The 13995-nt window shown below is 47.1% G+C and overlaps 1 protein-coding gene and 1 pseudogene across 2 annotated transcripts in view; one reads left to right on the top strand and one right to left on the bottom strand.

Annotated features, from left to right (window-relative positions):
• Nucleotides 1–520, bottom strand: part of OPTN (optineurin) — a 45276-nt gene extending 44756 nt beyond the window's left edge. Inside the window, exon 1 of one of the 2 annotated variants that reach the window (XM_060097731.1) lies at nt 299–520. The gene's annotated coding sequence lies outside the window, so the exon portion shown is untranslated. The remainder of the gene's footprint in view (nt 1–298) is intronic. The other variant, XM_060097729.1, reaches the window with a different exon arrangement.
• A 7099-nt stretch (nt 521–7619) lies between these two features.
• Nucleotides 7620–9061, top strand: LOC132487727 (ras GTPase-activating protein-binding protein 1-like; annotated as a pseudogene).
• Nucleotides 9062–13995: the final 4934 nt, after the last annotated feature.

Raw genomic sequence — 13995 nt, 5'->3', positions numbered from 1 at the left:
AAGGATGTCAGCCTCAGATCACCTTCATGACCTACAGGGTAAGGCACCTGCGGCCAGCCTGGAGGGTAAAAAAGGGGGAAGGGGCGCTCTGGGCTGGACGCCCCCGCTGCCCTTCCGCACCAGGTCAGGATCGCCAGGGCCCGGAAACCCTCCCAGCGAGAGCAGCCGTCCCACCCGAGGGGACGCCCTACCCTCGCCACCCACGACCCTGACTGGCTCCGGGTCGCAGGGAAGGCGGCTACAGGAACCGCTTCCAGGGCGGAGAGGGAGCCCCTGCCCGCCCCCTGCCCTGGCTCACCCGGCGCTCGGGCTCCGGCCTCCCTCGGGGTCACTGCCTCCTCGGCATCGTTACCGCTGGGAGAGGGCTCTGAACCCGGATGCAGACGCCGACCAAGGGACCGGCCGGGGGCGGCGGCGGCGGCGGCGGGGGCTGGGGAGCCTCTGGCGGACGCGCGGCCTCGCAACCCCACCCAGCGCTGCTCAGCTGACAGTTGCGCCAGCCTTCTCACCTCCGCCCGGGAATTTCCCGGGCCCTGCCCGCTGCAGGCCCCACCCCAACGCCCCGCCCCTCGGCAGGCCGCGCCTCCCGCAGGCCCCGCCCCAACTCTCCGCCCTGCCTGTATCGTGGGCCAGCCCACAGCCTCCCTGCTAGCCCCGCAGCTCTCCCAGGGTCCAGGCCCGGACGCGGATTAATGCGGGTTGCGCATTAACCCAGTGTGACTGCCGTGACGGACGGCGTTAATTAAAACACACTGTTAATTAAATGGAGTGTGAGGTGTCGGTCTTCGCCGCAGGGGGTGCCTGTAGAAGTCCAGAGCCACGGGGGCCGCTGCGCCTCACCGAAAGAGGGCGACGGTCCCAGGCATCCTTGGGACGAGACCTCAATCTCTGTTAAAGGCCTTACATTTAGAGTTAATTGCGCACTCACGGCTTTCCACCCGATTTCGCCCTTGAAATAGACCTTTAATTGAAAACACAAAGCCTGCCGGATGCTTCTGGGGCTCTTGTTCCCGGGGAACAGGCCAGCCGTTGACACTCGGAGGTTTCAGGTGCTCCAGGCAGGTGGGATTACTAGATCGACCTGGACTGTACCTGGAAGACAGAAGTATTGATCTCCTGGACCGGAAGAGGGTGGTTGCCTCCAGACTAGACGGCTTGAAAAGTGAGGAAACAAGACGAGGAAGAGCCGCCCTAGTTTGCATCCTAAGCACCTCGAAGAGGGATAAGCAAGGACGCAGACACAGGACACACAAGGCGTCTGATCGCGAGGTCACGGTCTCGGCGAAGCCGGTGTGGCCGGTTCTTCGGGTGACAGGCCCCTCGTGTAAGATAAAACAAATTAGGGCGGGGTCCCAGGAGGTGAGGGAGAGAGGGTCTGGGAGCAGGTTTGTGCTGAAGACTAAGAAGGACGCGTCGCACGTGGGAAGAAACTTGATTTACGAATGAAGAGGCTGACGCTGCTCAAATCTGCGGGATACCAAGCACGTTGTTGCTCACCCAAACTGCTCGCTGGTTAGACGGAAACGAAAAAAAAAAATCCTAATCGAAATAGGAAAGGGGGGACGCGCCCTCTCCTGGTATCCTGAAGGATTCAACTCCTCTATTTAGACCGCCTGCTCCAGGCCAGCTCTTCCTGCCCGACTCTTAACACCACCGAGACTAACCCCCTGCTCAAGGCAAAGAGGGCTAGCAAGTCAGTACCTGCCCCAGACCCAATTCTGGAGGGTCCCTCCTGGGCTTGTTAGGGGTGCCTGGGGCGAGTCAACTCTATGGGCTCACTTCCGGTATTTTGAACCATGTTAAAGGAGAGAGTAAAGGAGTATTAGAGAAGCTCGGAGCAGGGAGGGGGATGGGATGGGGTGGGATAGTTAGAGGTTGGGGGAGGCGTCATACACAAGGCTGCCACCAGCTGTGGAGTGAGAAGTTTGAGGGTGGGTGAGTTTCTGGTAGAGAAAGTGGTCAGGTTGCTCCTGAAACGTTGAGCACTCCCACCACTTCTTAGCTGTGTGACCTTGGACAAGTTACCTAATCTTGATGGGCCTCATTCTCTTTATCTGTACAATGGGGCCTCTAATACAGGTCCAAAATTCCAAAGGTCTGAGAATCCAAAGCCTTTCTCAGTTCATTTGGTGGCAGAACCAGACCCAAACTGATGCAAAGTTATTTACATTCTTTATTTACATCACTTAATATGATTATTTGTTTCACTGAAGCCACCTTAATTAGATTGTATGAGATCTGTTTCAGACCCTCTTGTGGAGTTATATTATGTAAATTACATGCACCTTATTACCTTCCTGAAATCCAAAAAATTCTGAGTTCTGAAACAGAGCTCACACCAAAGGCTTTAAATAAAGGATTTGGATATACTGAGCTTACTGCCTAAGGTCACTGTGATGATTAAGGGATAATACATGTAAAACACTGAGAACAATGCCTGATGCACAATGTTAGTTGCTATTCTTACTGCTAGTGTTAGAACCAACTCTGGGGACTTCCCTGGTGGCACAGTGGTTAAGAGTCCGCCTGCCAATGCAGGGGACACAGGTTCAAGCCCTGGTCCAGGAAGATCCCATAAGCCAGTGCGCCACGACTACTGAGCCCGTGCTCTAGATCCCGCGAGTCACAACTACTGAAGCCCACAGGCCAGCCTGTGCTCCGCAACAAGAGAAGCCACCACGAGGAGAAGCCTGTGCACTGCAACGAAGACCCAATGCAGCGCCCCCCCCCCAAAAAAGAACCAACTCTGTTTCTTAGCCTGAATAGTCCAGCGGGGTGCCTCCTTCCTCCCTCACACTTCCATGAGTAGATAGAATCTAAGTGCAGCTAAGAAAACTGAAATTATGACATGCCTTCCGCTGTTCACTGATGTGGTTTTGCGGTAGGTGAATGCAAAGCAGTGTGGTAGGCTATTTAGTGAGATACTCATTTGTTTCATGCTTTCTATACCCCTCCCTACCCACCCCCTTTGTTTGGAGAATACAGCTAGTCCCTTTGTGTTTCCTATCACAAGGGTATTTGCAAGATTCTTGGAAGACCAACCTTTCTTCTTGTCTCTTGAGAAAGCCCAATCATCATCTACCCCAGGTGTCCTGGAGAGAGAGAGCAGAGAACCCAGGTGGGGTGGGGGGCTTTCACAGCATTTGGGGGAGTGGGAGGGGGGTGGAGGTTGGTGGTCTCCTGAGCATCAAGGACTCAAGCCTCAGCCCCTGCAGCACCAGGACACATGGCCAGCTCTTGGAGTGACACAGCTATATGAGACATCTATTGGACCTTGGGGACTTGGTCTCACAGCTTCTGCGGATTCTGGAGTGCTGGCTTGTCACTGGAAATAACAAAGCAACCTGCCCTCTCCTTAGAAGAAGCTTTATGGTAGATGGTGAGGATACCAGCATCAATGGGCTGATCAACTTAACGGGCTGAAGAATAAATGGCCCTAACTCCAGTGGATGCCAAAAACCCTCCTGGATTTTTCCATGACCCCAGGGAAGGAGAGCCTCCACTCAAGGCCTCAGTGAGGCTCAAGAGTGGATTTCCCTACGCTCCTACAGGGCCAGGGCTGGGTGGACAGAAAGTAAAGATATGTAACATATTTATGCATATCTGAGCTACTGGTAGAAAAATATACACACTTGGGACACCAGATCCAAAGACTACCTGAGCTATGATCTACCTATCCTATGACTCCATATATATGAAATGCCTAGAAGAGGAAAGCATAGACGGAAAGCAGACTTGTGGTTGCCTGGGGCTGGGAGTGGCTTGGACTGCAGATGAGCTCGTGGGAATTTGGGGGGATTGAGGAAAATATTCTAAAACTGGTTGGTAATGAGGATTGCACAACTCTATCAGCATAAAGATTATTGAATTGTACACTTACAATGGGTGAATTTTAAGGTACGTAAATCATATCTCATTACAGCTGCAAAAACAACAACACCGAGGGAATTCCCGGGCGGTCCAGTGATTAGGACTCCACGCTTTCACTGCTGAGGGCATGGGTTCGATGCCTGGTCAGGGAACTAAGATCCTACAGGCTGCGTGGCGCGGCCCACCCACCCCCCAAAAAAAACCAAAATAACAACAACAACAACAACACAAAAAAACACCAAAAATAATACCAGAAGTAAATCATCATGCTCTCCGGTAAGGGGTATGCCCCTTCTTCTGTTGGGCCAGAGGTGAAGCGGCTGTGTCAGTCATCTACTCTGTAGCTGAGCTGGGTCTGGGCTTCGTTTGAGGTTTAGTTAGATTCAGTTCACAATTGGCTCCAAATATTCTGAGGATGGCTTCCTCAAAAAAAGTTCAACAGAATTCCCATATAACCCAGCAATTCTACTCCTAGGTATAAGCGAAGAACTGGAAACAGGGACTCAGGCAAGTGCATGTGAATGCCTCTAATGGGTCGCTTCCCTCTTACTGATACCTGGCATTGCAGCAACTCCCTGGATGAGGAGTGAGGCTTCCGTCAGAGCCCGGCTCTGGGATTAGGGGCTAACCTGTCGCCAATTTAGCAGCAGCCTCGGACAAGTATCTGGAGTCCCAGGAACAATGCCTCTGCTTTGAGAAAAGCTGGAGCAAGTGTGTGTGTGTTTGTGTGTGCATGTGTATGTGGTCTCTACTTCTTTCCTCTCCTTTGCCCCCCAGCTCTAGACCTTGAAACAGTAAACTCATTGGGAAGAAACTGGGTGTTTATCTTTTAGGTGGTCTTCAGTCCTCTGTGAACATTGAATAAGAAGACCACAATAATACTACTACTTCCTACTTCTTCCCACTGTAAACACAGGAGCTGTCATACTCCCTGCCACCTTTTCCATCAAGTCAAAGTAGAGCATGGAGGAACACTAAATTCTTGTTTCTTGATGTGGCATGTATATACAATGGAATATTACTCAGCCATAAAAAGAAACGAAATTGTGGGCTTCCCTGGTGGCGCAGTGGTTGAGAGTCCGCCTGCCGATGCAGGGGACACGGGTTCGTGCCCCGATCCCGGAAGATCCCACATGCCGCGGAGCGGCTGGGCCCGCGAGCCATGGCCGCGGAGCCTGTGTGTCCGGAGCCTGTGCTCCGCAACGGGAGAGGCCACAGCAGTGAGAGGCCCGCGTACAGCAAAAAAAAAAAAAAAAAAAAGAAACGAAATTGAGTTATTTGTAGTGAGGTGGATGGACCTAGAGTCTGTCATACAGAGTGAAGTAAGTCAGAAAGAGAAAAACAAATACCGTATGCTAACACATATATATGGAATCTAAAAAAAAAAATTGTGGGCTTCCCTGGTGGCGCAGTGGTTGAGAGTCCGCCTGCCGATGCAGGGGACACGGGTTCGTGCCCCGGTCCGGGAAGATCCCACATGCCGTGGAGCGGCTAGGCCCGTGAGCCATGGCCGCTGAGCCTACGCGTCCAGAGCCTGTGCTCCGCAACGGGAGAGGCCACAACAGTGAGAGGCCCACGTACCGCAAAAAAAAAAAAAAAAAAAAAAAAAAGGTTATGAAGAACCTAGGGGCAGGACAGGAATAAAGATGCAGACATAGAGAATGGACTTGAGGACACGGCGAGGGGGAAGGGTAAGCTGGGACAAAGTGAGAGAGTGGCATGGACTTATATATACTAGCAAACGTAAAACAGATAGCTAGTGGGAAGCAGCCGCATAGCACAGGGAGATCAGCTCTGTGCTTTGTGATCACCTAGAGGGGTGGGATAGGGTGGGTGGGAGGGAGACGCAAGAGGGAGGAGATATGGGGATATATGTATATGTATAGCTGACTCACTTTGTTATACAGCAGAAACTAACACACCATTGTAAAGTGATTATACTCCAATAAAGATGTTTTAAAAAAATTCTTGTTTCTTTGTTTTACTTTAGAAGTGTTAAGAGTTCCTGGAGCAAAATTTTCTGTTGAAGTATTAAGTAGCCAGCGCCCGTTGATTTGGGAAAATAATCGCAATGATACGCCACAGTTCTTCGTCATGTTCTGAAAAGCATTGCCATTCTCTTGTTTGTGTGCCTGAGGAGTAAGAAATTGCCTGGGTGTCTCACTTTCTACACAGTTTCTTGCTTCTGATTAAATAATTCATCAGTCAGTGTTAAAGGACCTGATTTCTCCTTTTCTCATCTCCCTTATTCTTCCAAAATGAGATGTCTCACTTCTCAGAAGTGCATGGGGGAATGGGGGGACACAGGCCTGGGTGTCAGACTATATATTTTATATATCTCATATATATATATATATATTTTTTTGCGGTATGCGGGCCTCTCACTGTTGTGGCCTCTCCCGTTGCGGAGCACAGGCTCCGGAAGGGCAAGCTCAGCGGCCATGGCTCACACGCCCAGCCGCTCCGCAGCATGTGGGATCTTCCCGGACCGGGGCACGAACCCGTGTCCCCTGCATCGGCAGGCGGACTCTCAACCACTGCGCCACGAGGGAAGCCCTCATATATTTTTGTATATTATTATATATGTTATATATCATATTATATTTATATTATATAATTATACTATACTTTATATGCTATTTATATTCTATATTATGCTATATTAATATATAATTATATTATATGTTATATATTATAAATATATTTATATTATAGATTTTATTTATATGATATAATTATGTATTATATATAATTTTATTTTGATTTTACAGTTTGAAATACATATATATATATATGTATATTGAGAGAGAGAGAGAGGAAGAGAGAGAAAGATTGATTTATTATGAAAAATTGGCTCATATGATCATGGAGGCTGCCATTGGCCAGCTTGAGAGGCAGGACTGGGTGTGATGCAGAGCTGAAGCTGTGGTCCCAGGCCAAAACCTGGCAGGGTTGAGACCCATGAAGACAATGTTTCAGTTTGAACCTGAAGGCAGGAAAAATTTGATGTCCCAGCTCAAGGCAGCCAAACAGGAAGAATTTCCTCTTATTTGGGGGAGAGTCAGCCTCCAGTTCTATTCAGGCCTTCAACTGATTGGATGAGGCCCACCCACATTAGGGAGTACAATCTGCTTTATACAGCCTTATCAAATTAAATTTTAAACTGATCCAAAAACTCCTTTATGGAAATACCCAGAATAATGTTTTTCCAGATGTCTGGATCCCCCATGGCCCATTCAAGCTGACACATAAAATTAACCATTGTACTTCTATAGACCCTGACTTAAGGCGTGGCTAGTTAAATTATCAGAAGTGATTTTGCAATTTGAAAAGTTACAGGTCCCCTGTTTTCATGAGAAAATGTATTCATATATGGCTTTCAAATAGACTATTATAAACCTGGATACAAAACCTTAGCTGGATTGCCCATGACCTTTTGTCCCACAAAACCTCAGTGTTCCCCTCACCAGACTACGTTACCCCTTTTCTGATTTTGTGGACAGAGTTCCCATTTCCCTTGTCACAGACCAATAGACAGTTATTAGATATATAGACATAATGCCCTGATGAGCAGTAATACAGGTTTCTCTGGGGCTGGTCCCCTCTGATCTTCACAACTGGATGCCAGGAGCATACCTCTTTCTTTTCTAAGGTCCATGGTTCAATTCTCCAGCTGATATAGCTTTAAATTTTTCAACTGGTGCTGATGCAGTTGAGTGAGGGGTTTTTTGCTTTTCGCTGTGTGTGGAGAAGAGCTTGTTCCTCTCCCGCTCAGCCGTGCAGGTTGAATTGGCCAAAGCTATGGTTATGGAGAAGCCTAGTCCCCTGCTGGTCAGGTGGGAATTTGTGAGACAGTATTACACACTGCTGAACCAGGACACAGACATGCTACACAAATTTTATGGAAAGAACTCTTCTTATGTCCATGGGGGATTGGATTCAAATGGAAAGCCAGCAGATGCGGTCTATGGACAGAAAGAAATCCATAGGAAAGTGATGTCACAAAACTTCACGAATTGCCACACTCAGATCCGTCCTGTTGATACTCGTGCCACTCTGAATGACGGCACGGTGGTCCAGGTGATGGGCTTGCTCTCTAATAGTAACCAGGCTTTGAGGCCATTCACGAGACTTTTGTCCTTGCTCCTGAGGGCTCTGCTGAAAATAAGTTTTATGTTCACAATGATATCTTCAGATACCAAGAGGAGGTCTTTGGTGGCTTTGTCACCAAGCCTCAGGAAGAATCTGAAGAAGAAGCAGAGGAACCTGAAGAAAGACAGCAGACCCCTGAGGTGGTACCTGATGATTCTGGAACTTTCTATGATCACACTGTCAGCAATGACTTAGAAGGACATTTAGAAGAACGTGTTGCTGAACCAGAGCCTGATCCTGAACCAGAACCGGAGCAAGAACCTGCGTCTGTAGTCCAAGAGGAAATGTCTGAGCGTACTGGAAGGAACGACTCCTGAGGATGCTCAGAAGAGTTCTTCTCCAGCGCCTGCAGACATAGCCCAGACAGGGCAAGAGGACTTGAGAAACTTTTCTTGGTCAACTGTGACCAGTAAGAACCTTCCTCCCAGTGGAGCTGTTCCAGTTACTGGGATACCACCTCATGTTGTTAAACTACCAGCTTCATAGTCTCGTCCAGAGTCTAAGCCTGAATCTCAGATTCCACCGCAGAGGCCTCTGAGGGATCAGAGGGTGCGAGAACAGCGAATAAATGTTCCTCCCTAGGGGGAACGTAGAGCAGTCTGTGAGGCTGGTGAGCAAGGTGATGCTGAACCCCGAAGAATCGTGAGACACCCTGACAGCCACCAGCTCTTTATTGGCAGCCTGCCTCATGAGGTGGAGTCGAGCTTAAAGATTTTTTCAAAATTATGGGAATGTGGTGGAGCTGCATATTAACAATGGTGGGAAATCACCCAATTTGGGGTTCGTTGTGTTTGATGATTCTGAGCCTGTTCAGAAGGTGCTTTGCAACAGACCCATCATGTTCAGAGGTGAGGTCCGCCTGAATGTGGAAGAAAAGAAGAGTCGAGCTGCCTGGGAAGGGGACTGCCGAGATAACCGCCTACAGGTTACCGCCAAGGCGGGCTGGGTGGTGGGATGAGAGGCCCCCCCCCCACCCCGCGGAGGCATGGTGCAGAAACCAGGATTTGGAGTGGGAAGGGGCAGTGCTCCAAGGCAGTGAATCGCTCTTCACTGATCTTCAGGCAGCAGTGCAAACCCTAGCTCCCACAGAATGGTGAATTTCTTCAGCCAACTTTTGGTATCCTGGAATCTGATCCTAGTCTATCATAAACTGCTTAAGTTTGTACAATTTTACTTTTTGTGTTAATGGTGTGTGCTCCTTCCTCACCCCCCCTCCCATTTTAGTCCTTCACTTCTAATTTTGTGGAATGATATTTTAGGAAAAATGTATTTTTAAAGAAGAAGGAAAAAAAAAGACTGCATTTCCTTGCTTTATTTGCATATACAGACTGGATTTTTTTTTAACAGTTTCCCCAAAGGAATGTGTCTTGCTTATTACTGACATTTGGTATGTTTCATTCATTGGAATATTTCTTTTTATTTTTTATTTTTTAATTTTTGGCTGTGTTGGGTCTTCGTTGCTGCGTGTGGGCTTTCTCTAGTTGTGTTGACGGGCTTCTCGTTGCGGTGGCTTCTCTTGTTGTGGAGCACGGGCTCTAGGCGTGCAGGCTTCAGTAGTTGTGGTGCATGGGCTCAGTAGCTGTGGCTTGCGGGCCCTAGAGCACAGGCTCAGCAGTTGTAGCCCCTGGTCCTAGCTGCTCTGCAGCATGTGGGATCTTCCCGGACCAGGGCTCGAACCCGTGTCCCCTGCATTGACAGGTGGATTCTTAACCGCTGTGCCACCAGGGAAGCCCGGAATATTTCTTACTTATTTTCTACATGTTTCAAAAGCCTGTGAGAATTACAGGATTTGATAAATATTTTGAAGGCAGGAAAAACCCAAATTTTCTCTTCTTTGAGAGTCATGACTACCTTCTGGTGTGGAAAATTTGCTGTTGGAAAAATTGACAGTTTAGATTCTCTCTGGTATGTTTAAAAACTGAATAAAAGGAGTGTTAGTGGAGTTTTTCTTTGGATACGTGATCACAAAGCAGTTCCAAAACCTACTGTTTTTACTACTGAAATTTAAATTGTGAGATAGGTTTTAAATGTCTAGAATGCAACTGATAAGCTTTTCTTGAACTGTTAGATTCTTTTTGAAGTAGAGTTTTTTCATGTTTAATTTGTATTTGTAAAAAAAAACAAAAAACAAAAAACAATTAAAAATCTGAATAACACAAAACCAGAGCAAAACTGTTGTGCCTTCTATTTATCTTTGATTCCAGTCTTGGCAATTGTTTTATGAAAAATAATAAAAAAGAAACCTAGAAAAAAAATTTGCAACCTGTTACCCCATTGTTATTCCTGACCTCATTAATTTCTCTTTCTGGTTCCACTGGGAACTAAGGAAGGAAAATGAGTTAGGAATGGAATATACAGGAGTTATTCCAGTGTGGAATTCACATAAAGAAATTCTCACCAAATTAATTTGATCTGACCCCAGGGAGCTGGAAAAAGTCCCAGCTAAAATACATTTCTTGACAACTGGATATTCATGGACTATTATGGCAAAGGTGGCCAAGTTTCGAAGAGCTGGCTGTGAAAACTCCAAGAAGAAGATCTATTTGTGAATTTAGAAGTGCTTCGGCAGTATTTCCCACTGCAGTAATTTCACAGATCTCACATAAATTTAGAACTTTCACATTCATTGGGTCTTATTGTAACAAGACCCAATAATGATAAACTGCTCCATTCTGTTTATTGTAGAAACAGGAGAAGAGTGTCTGTGAATCTTTTTATAAAACGATTTCCTATCTACCTTGGCTCCCATCCTTGTGAGTTTTAAAATTTACCTTTCAGTGCAAAAGTATATTTTAGTTGATTCTGGCTTGGTTGGCTCAAGCATAGTTTCTTTGTCTGTATGTTCATGAAATGTCACCCCAGTGACTACTCTCTGCCCCCTGCACATTTTCTTCCCTGCTCTTACCCCTCACCCTCCAATTTACACCCTTACTCTCTGTGTGTCCCATCAACTTTCCCACTGGAAGGCTATATGATATAGCAGTGACACTTTGGTGTGTTTTCAATATAGGATGTCACCTTGCCAGAGCCTTTTGCATTTAAGACGATCTCTAATTCTGTAGCAAAAACCTTGTCTGTTAGAGGAATTTCCAGGATCCACCATTTCAGGGAGGAATTTTTTTAAGGTTGGGCCCTTCCCAGTAATCTTGAAATCAGACATATGGGGAACCTCCATCTCAGCTTCAAAAGAAGCCATATATTGGACTCTGTCATAAAAAAAGGAGATACATTTGGGAGCTTTTATACAGGTGGAGTGGACAGAAATTCAGGGTGACTAGATATGACAGGTGAGAAAAAGAGGGTTATTGAAGAGTATTAAGAATTTCTGCCTGGGTGACTGGACAGGTGGTTGGACCATTAGCTGAGATGAGAGACACAGGATGGGCAACAGCGCTGGTGGGAAGATCATTCGTCCTGTCTGAGGAATTTGAAGTACCTGTTGGACAGCTGAATGAAGTACATGTGGGATAGGTGTGTGATGTCCACAACCATTTGGGAAAATGGGTCTGAACCTCAGGAGAGAGATTAGGCTTGGAAATATGGCCTTACGAATCATCCTCACAGATCTCATCTGCAAAGGTTGAATTCTAGAAAGTTCCTCCTTTTTTTTTTTTTTTTTTTTTTTTTTGCGGTACGTGGGCCTCTCACTGTTGTGGCTTCTCCCGTTGCGGAGCACAGGCTCCAGACGCGTAGGCTCATCGGCCATGGCTCACGGGCCCAGCCACTCCGCGGCATGTGGGATCTTCCCGGACCGGGGCACAAACCTGTGTCCCCTGCATTGGCAGGCGGACTCTCAACCACTGCACCACCAGGGAAGTCCTAGAAAGTTCCTCCATTTAAGAGGTGCTCCAAGGAAATAGAAAGTTGAAGAGGAGGGCAAAGGGAGCGGCCAGAGGGGAAAAAGGGAAACTGTGCCATGTCCCAGAAGTCGGGGGAGGAAAAATGTAGGGAAGAAGGAGCCATTGAAATTTTCAAAGGCCACAGAGCCATCATAAAGGCAGGAGCAGAAAAGTAGATTTGAGATTTGAAGACTTTAGTCAATCAGTTCCCATCGACTTCAAAAGAACAAAACAGGGCTTCCCTGGTGGCGCAGTGGTTGAGAGTCCGCCTGCCAATACAGGGGACACGGGTTCGTGCCCCGGTCCGGGAAGATCCCACATGCCGCGGAGTGGCTGGGCCCGTGAGCCATGGCCGCTGAGCCTGTGCGTCCAGAGCCTGTGCTCCACAACGGGAGAGGCCACAACAGTGAGAGGCCCGCGTACCGCAAAAAAAAAAAAAAAAAAAAAAAAAGAACAAAACAATAACACAAAGTTGTTTACTTGTGTTCTTTATGTGACTAAATATGTCCATAGCCAAGTGTTAAATAATATACTCATTATGTGAAAAATGACTTTCCAAAGAGTTGGCCATTGTATGTAAGCTGCAAGACAGAATTTTATATGGTCAGCTATGTATTTCTTGGACCTGAACCAGACCCTGGAGAATTTGAGGGGCAAATTTGTTCTAAACCTAATTCTACAGTTTTTACAGTTGCTAAAACATTTCTTCCCTCCTTCCCATCTTGTCTCCCTGATGCTGTTTAATGCCTCATTTCCAGGGCCTCCCTGGTGGCGCAAGTGGTTGAGAGTCCGCCTGCCGATGCAGGGGATACGGGTTCGTGCCCCGGTCTGGGAGGATCCCATATGCCGCGGAGCGGCTGGGCCCGTGAGCCATGGCCGCTGAGCCTGCGCGTCCGGAGCCTGCGCGTCCGGAGCCTGTGCTCCGCAACGGGGGAGGCCACAACAGTGAGAGGCCCGCATACCGCAAAAATAAATAAATAAATAAAATAAAATAAAATAAAATAATGCCTCATTTCCTTCTTTTGCCTAATTTTTTGGAGATGAGGGCAGGCAGGTGAGAGGCAGCCTGTCTAAATCATTATATTCACTCGGTGGCTTCAATTATTATCATTATTATTTTTAAAATATTTATTTATTTTGGCTGTGCCGGGTCTTAGTTGCAGCACACGGGATCTTTGTTGCAGCATGTGGACTCTTAGTTGTGACATGCATGTGGGATGTAGTTCCCCAACCAGGGATCGAACCCGGACCCCTGCATTGGGAGCGCAGAGTCTTACCCACTGGACCAACAGAGAAGTCCCCGATTATTGGTAATATGTCATCTCTGGGAGATCTGCAGCTTAGTTTTCATCCCTGATTCCTTTTTGAGATCTTTCAGGGTCAACAACCTATTTCTCAATGTTATTCATTCTACCTGGAGGCTTGTGCTAATTATAGTTGATACGGACATTGCTGGCTTTTAGGGGATGTCATCTTTTGTTATCTCTTCCTTGTTTGTAAACACTGGTTTAGTCAATTCATATCTCTCCTCCATTTATTCTAAGATTTGTCTCTCTCCTATGGAATTGGAATCTTTCGGTCTTTGGAGATGCATGTAAATCCTTTCTATCCTCCTCAGCACTATTTCTAAACTGTTGAGTCTTTTTATGATAACTAAGAACCAATAAAATAAGCCAATTAAGATGACTAAATGGTGAATAAGACTGCCCAAACTTCCTGTATATATATTTGCTAACATGAATGTACTATGGTTTCATCTTGCTAGGATTTGATTGAGGCTGCTACGTACGGTTGTACAGGCTACTCACTGCACGATGGGGATGAATACGGGCTGAGGTGCAGCTGGCAATACACTCATTAAGCCACGTGCTTTGGTGTGGGGCTGGATCTTTCCAGGGACACAACTCCTTATTCTAGTTCACACAAAGGCCCTTTATCGATCAGCAGAGTCCTGAATCTTATCATTTTGCACAGCTCCTCAGCCTACAATGCTATCACAAAAGGGAGGGCACAGTACAGACCTTGCCCAAATGGTCTTAATGTGAGCGCACCTAGAAAGTCTGGAAGAACATATAAGTCTTATCTTCAGGTCCCAGCTGTACGTCCCAGCCCATTACAGGGTTAATTCATAAGG

Source organism: Mesoplodon densirostris, chromosome 4 (genome assembly GCF_025265405.1).
Source record: "Mesoplodon densirostris isolate mMesDen1 chromosome 4, mMesDen1 primary haplotype, whole genome shotgun sequence".
In the NCBI taxonomy this organism is placed as follows: domain Eukaryota; kingdom Metazoa; phylum Chordata; class Mammalia; order Artiodactyla; family Ziphiidae; genus Mesoplodon; species Mesoplodon densirostris.
This window is presented reverse-complemented; position numbering and strand designations above follow the sequence as displayed.